Source organism: Oryctolagus cuniculus, chromosome 20 (genome assembly GCF_964237555.1).
Source record: "Oryctolagus cuniculus chromosome 20, mOryCun1.1, whole genome shotgun sequence".
In the NCBI taxonomy this organism is placed as follows: Eukaryota; Metazoa; Chordata; class Mammalia; order Lagomorpha; family Leporidae; genus Oryctolagus; species Oryctolagus cuniculus.
Genome location: NC_091451.1, coordinates 32,831,996 through 32,842,506, shown reverse-complemented (window position 1 = coordinate 32,842,506; position 10,511 = coordinate 32,831,996). Strand labels below are relative to the sequence as shown.

At 37.9% G+C, this 10,511-nt stretch overlaps 1 pseudogene; it reads right to left on the bottom strand.

Moving 5' to 3' along the window:
* Positions 1-876: 876 nt before the first annotated feature.
* LOC127484687 (small nucleolar RNA SNORA31) lies at positions 877-976 on the bottom strand (annotated as a pseudogene).
* Between the last annotated feature and the right edge of the window lie 9,535 nt (positions 977-10,511).

Here is a 10,511-nt window from a genome sequence, read left to right as displayed (position 1 = left end):
ATGTACCTTGATATTTATAGGAACCAGTCATTAATTAGACTTGCAATGAGTTCTTATGTTAAAATAAATATAAACAACATGAAGAACCAGATGTATTGGACATGTGCATCCATTTCCTCTGCTAACTAATGTACCTTATTTAATATGAGACTTGAACCTTTCCTAGTATTTACTTTGTAACAATATAATCATAAATTGTGATGGATTTCTAAACAAAATACAAGAGGCCTTCAAAAAGCTAATGGAAAATGCATATTGTGAAAAACCTACGCATGAATTTAAAATCTCTTGCACCAAAATAAATGCTAATTCCATTTTCTCATGTACTTATTAAAGTACCCTCATGCTACTTACTTGAATGTGGCATTTAGAGTTCTATCATATGCTGAAATAACACATTAAGTGCTGGCAGAGGTGGGAGTTTTGCAATTATGCTAAAATCTTACAATGTAAAGAAATATTCAGCCAAGAGTGCATATAAAAAGATTTACTAATTACTCAAAGTGTATGCATTCTTTTCCCTTTAAAGGCATGTTACATATGCCACATGCATCTGGAAAGGTATAATATTTTTTGGATTAGTGACAAAACCTCATAAAATGTTTTCGGTAAATTTCATACTTTTTATATCTTTATTATAGCTGATATATCATTTCATAATACATATCTGATTCATTAGCCTAAATTTGCATTTTCAGATAAAAGTTGGACCTACTTTTTAAGAAACAATATTTATTTATTTGAAAGGCAGAGTTACAGAAAGAACAGGAGGAGAAGAAGGAGAGAAAGCTTATGTCTGCTGTTTCACTCCCTAAATGGCCAGGGTTGGGCCAGGCCAAATCCAGAAACCAGGAGCTTCATCCAGGTCTCCCATGTGGATGCAAGGGTCCAAGTACTTGGTCCATCTTTTCTTTTGCATCCAAGTGCAAGCCAAAAGAACAACAGCAAATTGTTCAAGGTCTATCAGTGGATTTAGTATTTCATTAATTTTTTTTTTTTTTTTGACAGGCAGAGTGGACAGTGAGAGAGAGAGACAGAGAGAAAGGTCTTCCTTTGCCGTTGGTTCACCCTCCAATGGCCGCCGCGGCCGGCGCGCTGCGGCCGGCGCACCGCGCTGATCCGATGGCAGGAGCCAGGAGCCAGGTGCTTTTCCTGGTCTCCCATGGGGTGCAGGGCCCAAGCACCTGGGTCATCCTCCACTGCACTCCCTGGCCACAGCAGAGGGCTGGCCTGGAAGAGGGGCAACCGGGACAGAATCCGGCGCCCCGACCGGGACTAGAACCCAGTGTGCCGGCGCCGCAAGGCAGAGGATTAGCCTAGTGAGCCGCGGCGCCGGCTTAGTATTTCATTGATTTTAAACGTTGTCTTCTAAAATTTCTTCAATTGCTTGATTTTGCTTTTCCCGCTACTTCTCTAGCCACATCGCATTCCTGTAATCAAAACTATCTTGAAAGGATTCTTGTATGTTTTTCTGACCATAACTCTAAACAGACATATAAAATTTAATGTCATTATTTTATAAAAATGTATAGTACTACAGATTTGCTTTTATATTTTGCATTTCTCACTTAACAATACTTTAGAACTCCCTTCCACTTAACTGAGCTATTTCTAATTCTTTGGATGGATGTGTAGTAATATTCTAATTTATTTATACAGTTATTTAATTAATGACATATATTTTGTTTTCAGACATTTTTGGTACTATCAATAATGTGATGATGACCTTCCTTGTACATAGTCCTTTATTGCTAAGATTAGATTTTCAGGATTTGTATTTCTAGGGAAAAGGTTATATAGCCAGTCCTCCACATCTGTGGGTTTCTCATCCATAGATCCAACTAATCCTGGATAGGAAAGGTTATATAAAATTGCATCTTTACCGAACATGTACAGATTTTTTTGTAATTATTCTCTAAATAATATTGTAAGACAACTGTCTTCATAGTACTTGTATTAGGTATTTATAAGTAATTGAGAGGTAGTTTTGTGCTCGCTTCGGCAGCACATATAATTGAGAGATAGTTTAAAGTATACAGGAGGATGTGTGTAACTTATGTGCAAATATTATGCCATTTTACATGAAGGACTTGAACATCTACAGATCTGGGTCTTGGCAAAAGGTTTTGTAACTAATTCCCTACAGATACCAAGGGGCAATTGTACATATTTTAATTTTTAGGCTTGTTTATTTTTTAAAAAAAGCTATACAGATTTATATTTCTCCCAGCAAGGAGTTTGACATTTTCTCTTTCCTTGTAACAGCTAGAGATTTTGTTTGGTTCTTTGTAAGGCTGAATAGTTTAGCAAGGGAATATATTCAAATATTCAGGAAAGAACACATCATTTTTCTTCAGCAAAGGAGGTTCTCACTCTTCACAATTATTGTCCTTAGCTGGGATACACAATTATGAACACAATAATGCACTTGTAATAAAGAGCATTTGGTTGAACCACATAGGATTATCTATACTTGGTCATTTTTTCACTTAAAATGTGGCATTTTCATGTGGTTCAACATAATATTTCTATGACATTTTTTAGAATTTATATTATAATCACAGAATTTTAATAGCAAAATTAAACACATTTATTTACTACCTGCTCTATGCCAGACACATTGCCCAGTGAATTTTCTATGTGTTTTTAAAAATAATTAATTAAACTTGTTCAAGGGGAGAAACTCCAGTCCTCATCATCTTGGTATCTAGTTGTGTCCAGGTCTTAGATTGGACATCCTGTCTCCCTACCATCACCTGTTTTCAGACTCTGTCTTGCTCCAGTTATTTCTTAGTTGCTCCTTCCATGTTCTCTCCTCCCAGCCACCTTTACCCCCTGCCACAAAAGCCACCATATATTTTTGTTTTCAGTTTTTGGAAAGTCAATTCAAAATCACATTGAATTGTTATAGACAAACAGAAACAATAGAACAACATAATAGATATAAATATATGCTATACCCAGATTTGTTAAACAATATTTTATCATGTGATCATAGGGCTGGAGAGTCCTGTGACTTGTTATCTGCAAGTTAGAGACCCAAGAAAGCCAGTGGTGTAGTTCTATGGCCCGAGAGCCAGAGAGCTCGCAGTACAAATTCCCGTGTGAGTGTGAAGGTCCAAGAAGTGGGAGCACCACAGAGGAGATGGCTATTTCAGCTCAGCAGTCAGTCAGAGGGTGGATTCAGCTGTCCTCTGGGTCTTTGTGGTGGTCGAGTTCTCAATGGGTTAGATGATGCCCACTCACATTAGTGAAAGCCATCTGCTTTATACAGATGCTGCTCTCCTCCAAAAACACCCTCCCAGACACCCCTAGAAATAACGCATAGCCAGATATCTGGACATTCTGTAACCCAGTCAGGCTGATACATACAATTAGTCATCATGAGAGAAACTTTATCAAAACATAAGCTAGGTACCTTTCTTCTCCTAAACATTCGAACTCCCCAAATCATCCTATCACTGTGGCAATCCATATATACTGGCAGAAAATGAATTTAGTCCATGATTCTATTGCAGCCAAACTTTACATTTGAAAACTCTGTGATAATACCTTTGTTCATGTGTCTGTAAAAATTATGAAAAAGAGTGGCTAGATATCACTACCTAATTTCTATTAAGAATAATCTTGAAAGCAATATCAGCTAAGCAGCAACATGTAATCAAGGCAAATTTTAGGAATTCATATCTAAACACAAATTAAGGAAAGCAAATAAATGTCAAATGAATGGCATGTGAATAAGGAAACCTGTCATGGGTTAGTAGAAATAACTGAAAAGCAGCGATAACATTATAATCAGGATGTCAACAGAGATGAATGCCATTTATACAGGTGAAGGGAAGCAAGATGACAGGTGGCAAAAATATTCAAGGGCCTAAATGTCATTGGAAAATTAACGCATTTCGACATCTTTATCCAGGATCAGAGCTAGAAATCCGCTCTTTGCATTTTATGAAATTTACAGATAACATGGACATATCTTCTCTCGCTTGCGTTCCAACTTTTCCTGTGCATTTGTCATTTATTCCCAAGTGGTTATACTTCCTGATGGAGTAGAGAAATTTCACTCTCTGTTATTTTTTAGGCTCCTTACAGTGAAAGGCACTTCCCATGATGCAAATTCTTGATTACTTGAAGTATTAATCCAGTGTACCTTGGAGGAAGAAGAAAGTGGGTATTTTAATGTAGAATGGGTGCACTGACAGCATTACTTTCCATGGATAACCATTGAGATTGCTATAGATGAACACTGTGTGACTAGAAATTCAGTCTCTCGGCCAGCGCCGCGGCTCACTAGGCTAATCCTCTGTCTAGCAGCGCCGGCACACCAGGTTCTAGTCCTGGTCAGTGTGCCGGATTCTGTCCTGGTTGCCCCTCTTCCAGTCCAGCTCTCTGCTGTCGCCCGGGAAGGCAGTGGAGGATGGCCCAAGTGCTTGGGCCCTGCACCCCATGGGAGACCAGGAGAAGTACCTGGCTCCTGCCATCTGATCAGTGCAGTGCACCTGCCGGATGAACCAACGGCAAAGGAAGACCTTTCTCTCTGTCTCTCTCTCTCACTGTCCACTCTGTCTATCAAAAAAAAAAAAAAAGAAAGAAAGAAAGAAAGAAATTTAGTCTCTTGCCTCAGATTTTCTGTGTTCATATCCTGTTTGTTGTTCATATGATAACTCATAGTAACCCTTTCTCATCTAAAATAATAATATCTACCCCCTTGGTTTCTGGTGATGTTTAAGGAAGTTAATGTTTGTAAAATCCTTAGAATAAATTTTGATATATAATAAACACTCACCAATTATTAATGACTGGAATGACTTATTTTTTGTATGTAGTTGCTATTGCTATTCAAATAAAAATGAGTATTCAGAATTTACTAAGACACCAATATCTTCAACCTTGATAAAAAAACAGTAGTAATAAAGGGAGCATACCTTGGACCAGAAAGATATGAGCTTAAATTCTGGCTCCTTCCCTCTGTAGCTGTTGAATCTTAAGCAAGTCACCTGTTTTCATCCAGATCCCAGAAGAAAAAAGGTGGTTCACACATTCTGAGTATTAGCACCAATTTGAAAAAGATATTTTTCAAAGGTAGAGTCAGGGTTTGTACAAATCAAAGAGAGACAACACCAAGAGTGTGATAACCTGATACTATTTCAGGTCCTAACAGAGCTGATCCACTTCCACTCCAAACTCTCATTTCTATCTCCTTTTGTTGTCTCCCATTGAGGAACCTGATCAAAGACAAAGGATAAGAAAATGCTTTGACAAAGTCCATACATATCCTTCTCCCAGAGCAGAGAACAGAGCAGAGCCAAGCAGAGAACTGATCTACAACCACTCAGCACATTAACATCCCAAAGTCACAGCTATACTTTAGCTCCAAGCTTCTACTGCTGCACCAACCTTGGAAATTATCTCAGAGTGACTCTAAAGCTGACTCTTGTATTAAGCTGCCATGAAGCTTGTGTTAGTCACTCAATGACTAATATTCTGGGTTCCCTCAAAAAGAATGCATCATAAAAGGTTGAACTTTCTTTGAAAAAAATGATACTAAATTTAAGTAAGACATTAGAGCTGTAAGTAAGCAATGGACAGATATTAGAAAAGTGTTTTTTAAAATATATTTTAATGGATATGTAAATTGCTATGTAAAATGTGAACATACAAGAAAGCAACATATAAGCAGACAAACATATGACTTGAACTAAGTGGTTTCCTTACTGATGGACCGCTCAGATCTTTTAATATGCTAATATTATGAATCTGCAAGATGCTTAAGTAGACCTAGCTTTCAAGTATAATTTATTTTGAAACTAGAAAAGATTATTTTCCATACTTGCAATTTTATAAAATATATACTTCATATATTTAGAATGAAAAACATTACCCTGTATTTTGTATTTTTAATGTTTGTAAAATAAAACATGGTCTACAAGTTATAACCGCTATTTTTATGAATAGATCACCATAACAGCTTAATTGGCAAACAGCTATTAACAAATGTCTATTATGCATTTGATAAACCCACATTGTATTAGAGTTGCCCTACCAAACTAATTGTATGCCAAGAGTTAAGTAATGGCATTTTAATACTAACATCCGGTACCAGGAGAGAGCTATTAAGATATATGTAAATGGAAGTGAAAGAGCAATTGCAAAATAAATCTTAAGATCCAAGCATAACTGAGGAAAAATAGAGATAAAAGGTCCATATTTTTCAAAGAAAAAATATGTGAAGCCATTTCTCCAACAATAGTATGGCTATGTACAAAATAGCAGTGAGAAGAGATCATTTTCAGTTAGTTAACAACATTCATTCATTCGTTCCATCAACCAATTCACTTCAAAAGTGGAGGGAATGCATATAACATGCAAGATTATTCTAGTTATTTGGAGACAGCAAAGAGTGATTAAGAAGTATCGCAGAGACCTTAAATGGGCAAGGAAATGCTTAGGTATGTTCCTCAAAGAATGCCTTTCTGGAGGGACCTAGTTCAGAGGTCTTAGTAAAGTGAGAGGATGTGTGAATGTGAGAGAACAAAATCTGTTGGAAGCTGATGTGATAGGCAGTACTCAAAATCTGATATGGGAGCTTGCTTAGAGAACTTGAGCAAGAGTGAGAAAGTCAGAAAAAATCTTTTATTCGCTTTCAATCAAATTGTGTAAGTGTTAAATCAGTTTATAAAAGAATATTTTTGATAGAGACTCATTTTCTGCACTATTTCTCTTTGTGGATACAAAGAGGTTTAGGTTAAGGGAGGTTTCCAACTGGTTTTGTAAATGGATTTGGTTTTGTTCAAGTGTCACTTTGGAAAGCTTGGTAAGATTATTTTGATATGTGGAATCCTTGACCTGTGGAAAAAGAAGAGGACTTACTGTGCTTTGTGTAAGGAACCTATGATGAAAATTATTTTTTAAAACTCAACCAAAAAATATTCCTTTGTTTGGGTGAATGATAATGCTTGTGTTAGCTGACAGTTTCCTTCATTATGGAAGTGGTCATGTCTACTTGTGCTGAGACAATGTTAGCAGAGCTGTTTACCAGCCCCAGAAGAGACACTGTGTTTTATTGACAATCCTCCAGGGTTTTGCCTGGAAAGAATATGACCCTCTGCTAACTTTAGGCCCTAGAGTTGAGTTTTTCTCTGTTTTAAAGGAAAATGTAATTTCATTTTTCAAGGAGATTTCAGATTCACAGAGTCTGTCATCTGCTCTGCCCCACCCATTTTTGCAGTCAAATAAATCTATACCAAAAACTATCTTAGCAATTTTCTCTCCTAGGTGCAAAGACATGGCAATAAGATCAATTTAGTGGGGCAAGCATTTTGTGCATCTCTTAAGATGTTGCTTGGGATGCCCACATTACCTATCAGAATTCCTGGGTTTGAATCCCTACTTTTTTTTTTTTTTTTTTTGACAGGCAGAGTGGACAGTGAGAGAGAGACAGAGAGAAAGGTCTACCTTTGCTGTTGGTTCACCCTCCAATGGCCGCCGTAGCTGGCATGCTGCGGCCGGCGCACCGTGCTGATCCAATGGCAGGAGCCCGGTACTTATCCTGGTCTCCCATGGGGTGCAGGGCCCAAGCACTTGGGCCATCCTCCACTGCACTCCCTGGCCACAGCAGAGAGCTGGCCTGAAAGAGGGGCAACGAGGACAGAATCTGGCTCCCCGACCGGGACTAGAACCTGGTGTGCCGGCGCCACAAGGCAGAGGATTAGCCTAGTGAGCTGTGGCGCCGGCCTCGAATCCCTACTTTCTGATAGTTTGCATCTCCAAGATTTGAGGTTTCAGTTCTGTTTCAGTCTCTCCCACACAGGTGGAACACTTAGCTTGAGTTCCCAGCTCCTGGCTTCTGGCCAGCCCAATCCTGGCTGTTGTAGACATTTGGGGAGTGAACCAGTGGGTGGGAAATACCTCTGACTTTCTTATGTTCTCTCTTTCCATCTACCTCCCCCCTCTCTGTTCCTCTGCCTTTCAAATAAAGCAAAATAAATAAATCAAAATTATAAAAAAAAGAATCAAATTACTGACATAAGAGAAGTGACTCAAAGTCACTGAATGAGAGCTGGCATTCTGTTCTGGGAGCCTCAAGACCAGAAATGAGAGAAAAAAGTCAAAGTAAAAGAAGTTGCTTATCACAAAAGATAAATATCATATACTTTCTCTGATATGTGGTAATAAATACAGAATACAAAACAAAGAAAAAAGCTCACACAATATATAAGAATGAAACCAATGTCTTATGATCTGATTGTAGTGTTTAGCGCTTAGCTATACTTCTGTGGAATAGTGGTCTTTCTACTTTTTACTTGTTTAACATTATGGTTAGTGGTGCATTAAGCCTATGATTATAAAGTAAATTGAAATTATGTTATTGCAAAAATTAAAGGAAAAAAGGGAAGGAAGGGAGGAAGGGTAATTGAAGGGGTGGAGGGAAGTATGGTTACCTTAGAATTATATCTATGAAATATGCTTATATTAATAATTTTTTTTAAAAAAGAAAAGAAAAATGTTGCAAAAACAGCCCCCTGGAATTAGAGGGGCTACTCATCAATTCTGGTTACTTGCTCATGGAGAGAAATTTTTCTCCCTACCTGCATTTCGAAGTGCTCACAGCCTCTTAGGACAATTTTTCTGAACAAAGGAGATCAGCCATTTTCAAGACAAGCTATGCTTTGCCCTAAAAATGTGATTCTTAGTATTCAATTTTCTACTTAGGTAATATGAATGGTGGTTAAGAATAAAGTATTTGGAGTTATACTTAATAGTTTAGTTGCAACAGGACAACCTTGAGGGAGTCATTTCACCTTTCTAAACTTTAGTTGATTCCTCAGTTGCTTTAGTGGAAGCAACCATCAAGAGAGATTCCAAGATGGTCTAATAGGGAAAGCACATACTTCTCTAGGCAAGAGGAAAATGCTAAAAAAAAAAAAAAAAAAAAAAAAAAAAAAAAAAAAAAAAAAAGGAAAGTGAAGGAAGTCATTACAGATTAAGAGGAAGGAATTTGGAATTACAGAGAAACTAAAGTGGAAATTCTATGGGAGGAAGAAGGACACCATGGATCCGTGTTGTAGCTGTGGACACACAGCACAAACATGGACACAACACACAAATCCAGCAGCCGAGAGCCAGCGAAGTGCCAGCTTTGGAAAGTGAGATGAGATCAGACTGCAGCAGCCTGTGCCATGGGTGATATCGCTGGAAAGAGAGCCTGATGTGAGTCCGGCCTGGAGCCCTGTGGGTGATAGTGTACCTGCTAACTCAGCGGGAAAAAAAGGAGCACATTTCTCTCTCCCCATCCCCTCCACAACGATGCCTGGCACCGGGATGAGAGGTTGGGTGCCATTTTGGATATAAGCGGCAGCTGCAGCAGCTCTGGTGTGCTCACCCAGCAACTAGAGCACTGACCAGAACTCTCTGGCCACACCCGCGCACACCTGTGTGTTCACTGAAAGAGAAGACACTCTACTAAGCCACAGAGATATGGTACAAACATATCAACACGTATTTCCCCAAATGCCTAAAAATAAATGCAGAAATTCAAGACACAAGAATAAGGAAGACAACATGACTCCCCACCTCCCCAAAGGAATACAACACTTGAATATTAGAATGTGAAGATGAAGAGATTGATGAAATACCTAAAAAGGAATTCAAACAATTAAGCATAGGATTACACAAAAGCAGTGAGTAGCAAAATAATGAATTAAAGAAATCCATACATGACATGAATGAGAAGTGTTCCCATGAAATTGAGATTCTGATGAGAAATCAAAACGAAATATTAGAAATTAAGAATTCAATATCTCAAAAAAAATACAATGGAAAGCTGTAACAACAGAGTTGGTGAGGCAGAAGAAAGACTATCCGAGTTAAAAAACAAATCTTTGGGAAAATTTCAGACAGACACGCCCCCCCCCCCCCAAAAAAAAAGAAGAAGAAATTAGGAAAGTTAAAAACAGTGATGAAAATTTATGGGATACTATCATCTGATCCAATGTACGGGTCTTAGGAATTCCTGAAGATGTGTAAGTAAAGAATGAATTAAAAGGCCTATTCAGTGAAAAAAATTACATTAAACTTCCCTAATTTCCTTTCCCTAGAACGAAAGGGATGTCCAAGTACACAAGGCACATAAAACTCCTTGTAGACATGACCAGAAAAGATCTTCACCATGACATACTGTAGTCAAATTTCAACAGTAAATCATAAAGAAATGATGCTAAAATGCACACTTTCAGATGATCTCCAATTAGATTCACAGCTGACTCCTCATAGAAACACTACAGGCTATGACAGAATGGAGGGAGAAAGTCAAAGTCTTAAGATAAAAAAAAAAAAAAAAAAAAAAAAAAAAAAAACAACTATCCACTCAGAATACTGTACCCAGCAAAGCTCTCATTTATGAGTGAAAGTGAAATAAAGCCCTTCCATAACAAACAGAAATTGAAAGAATTTGTCACTATTCATCCAGCCTTACAAAAGATGATTCAGGATGTACTACACACAGAAAC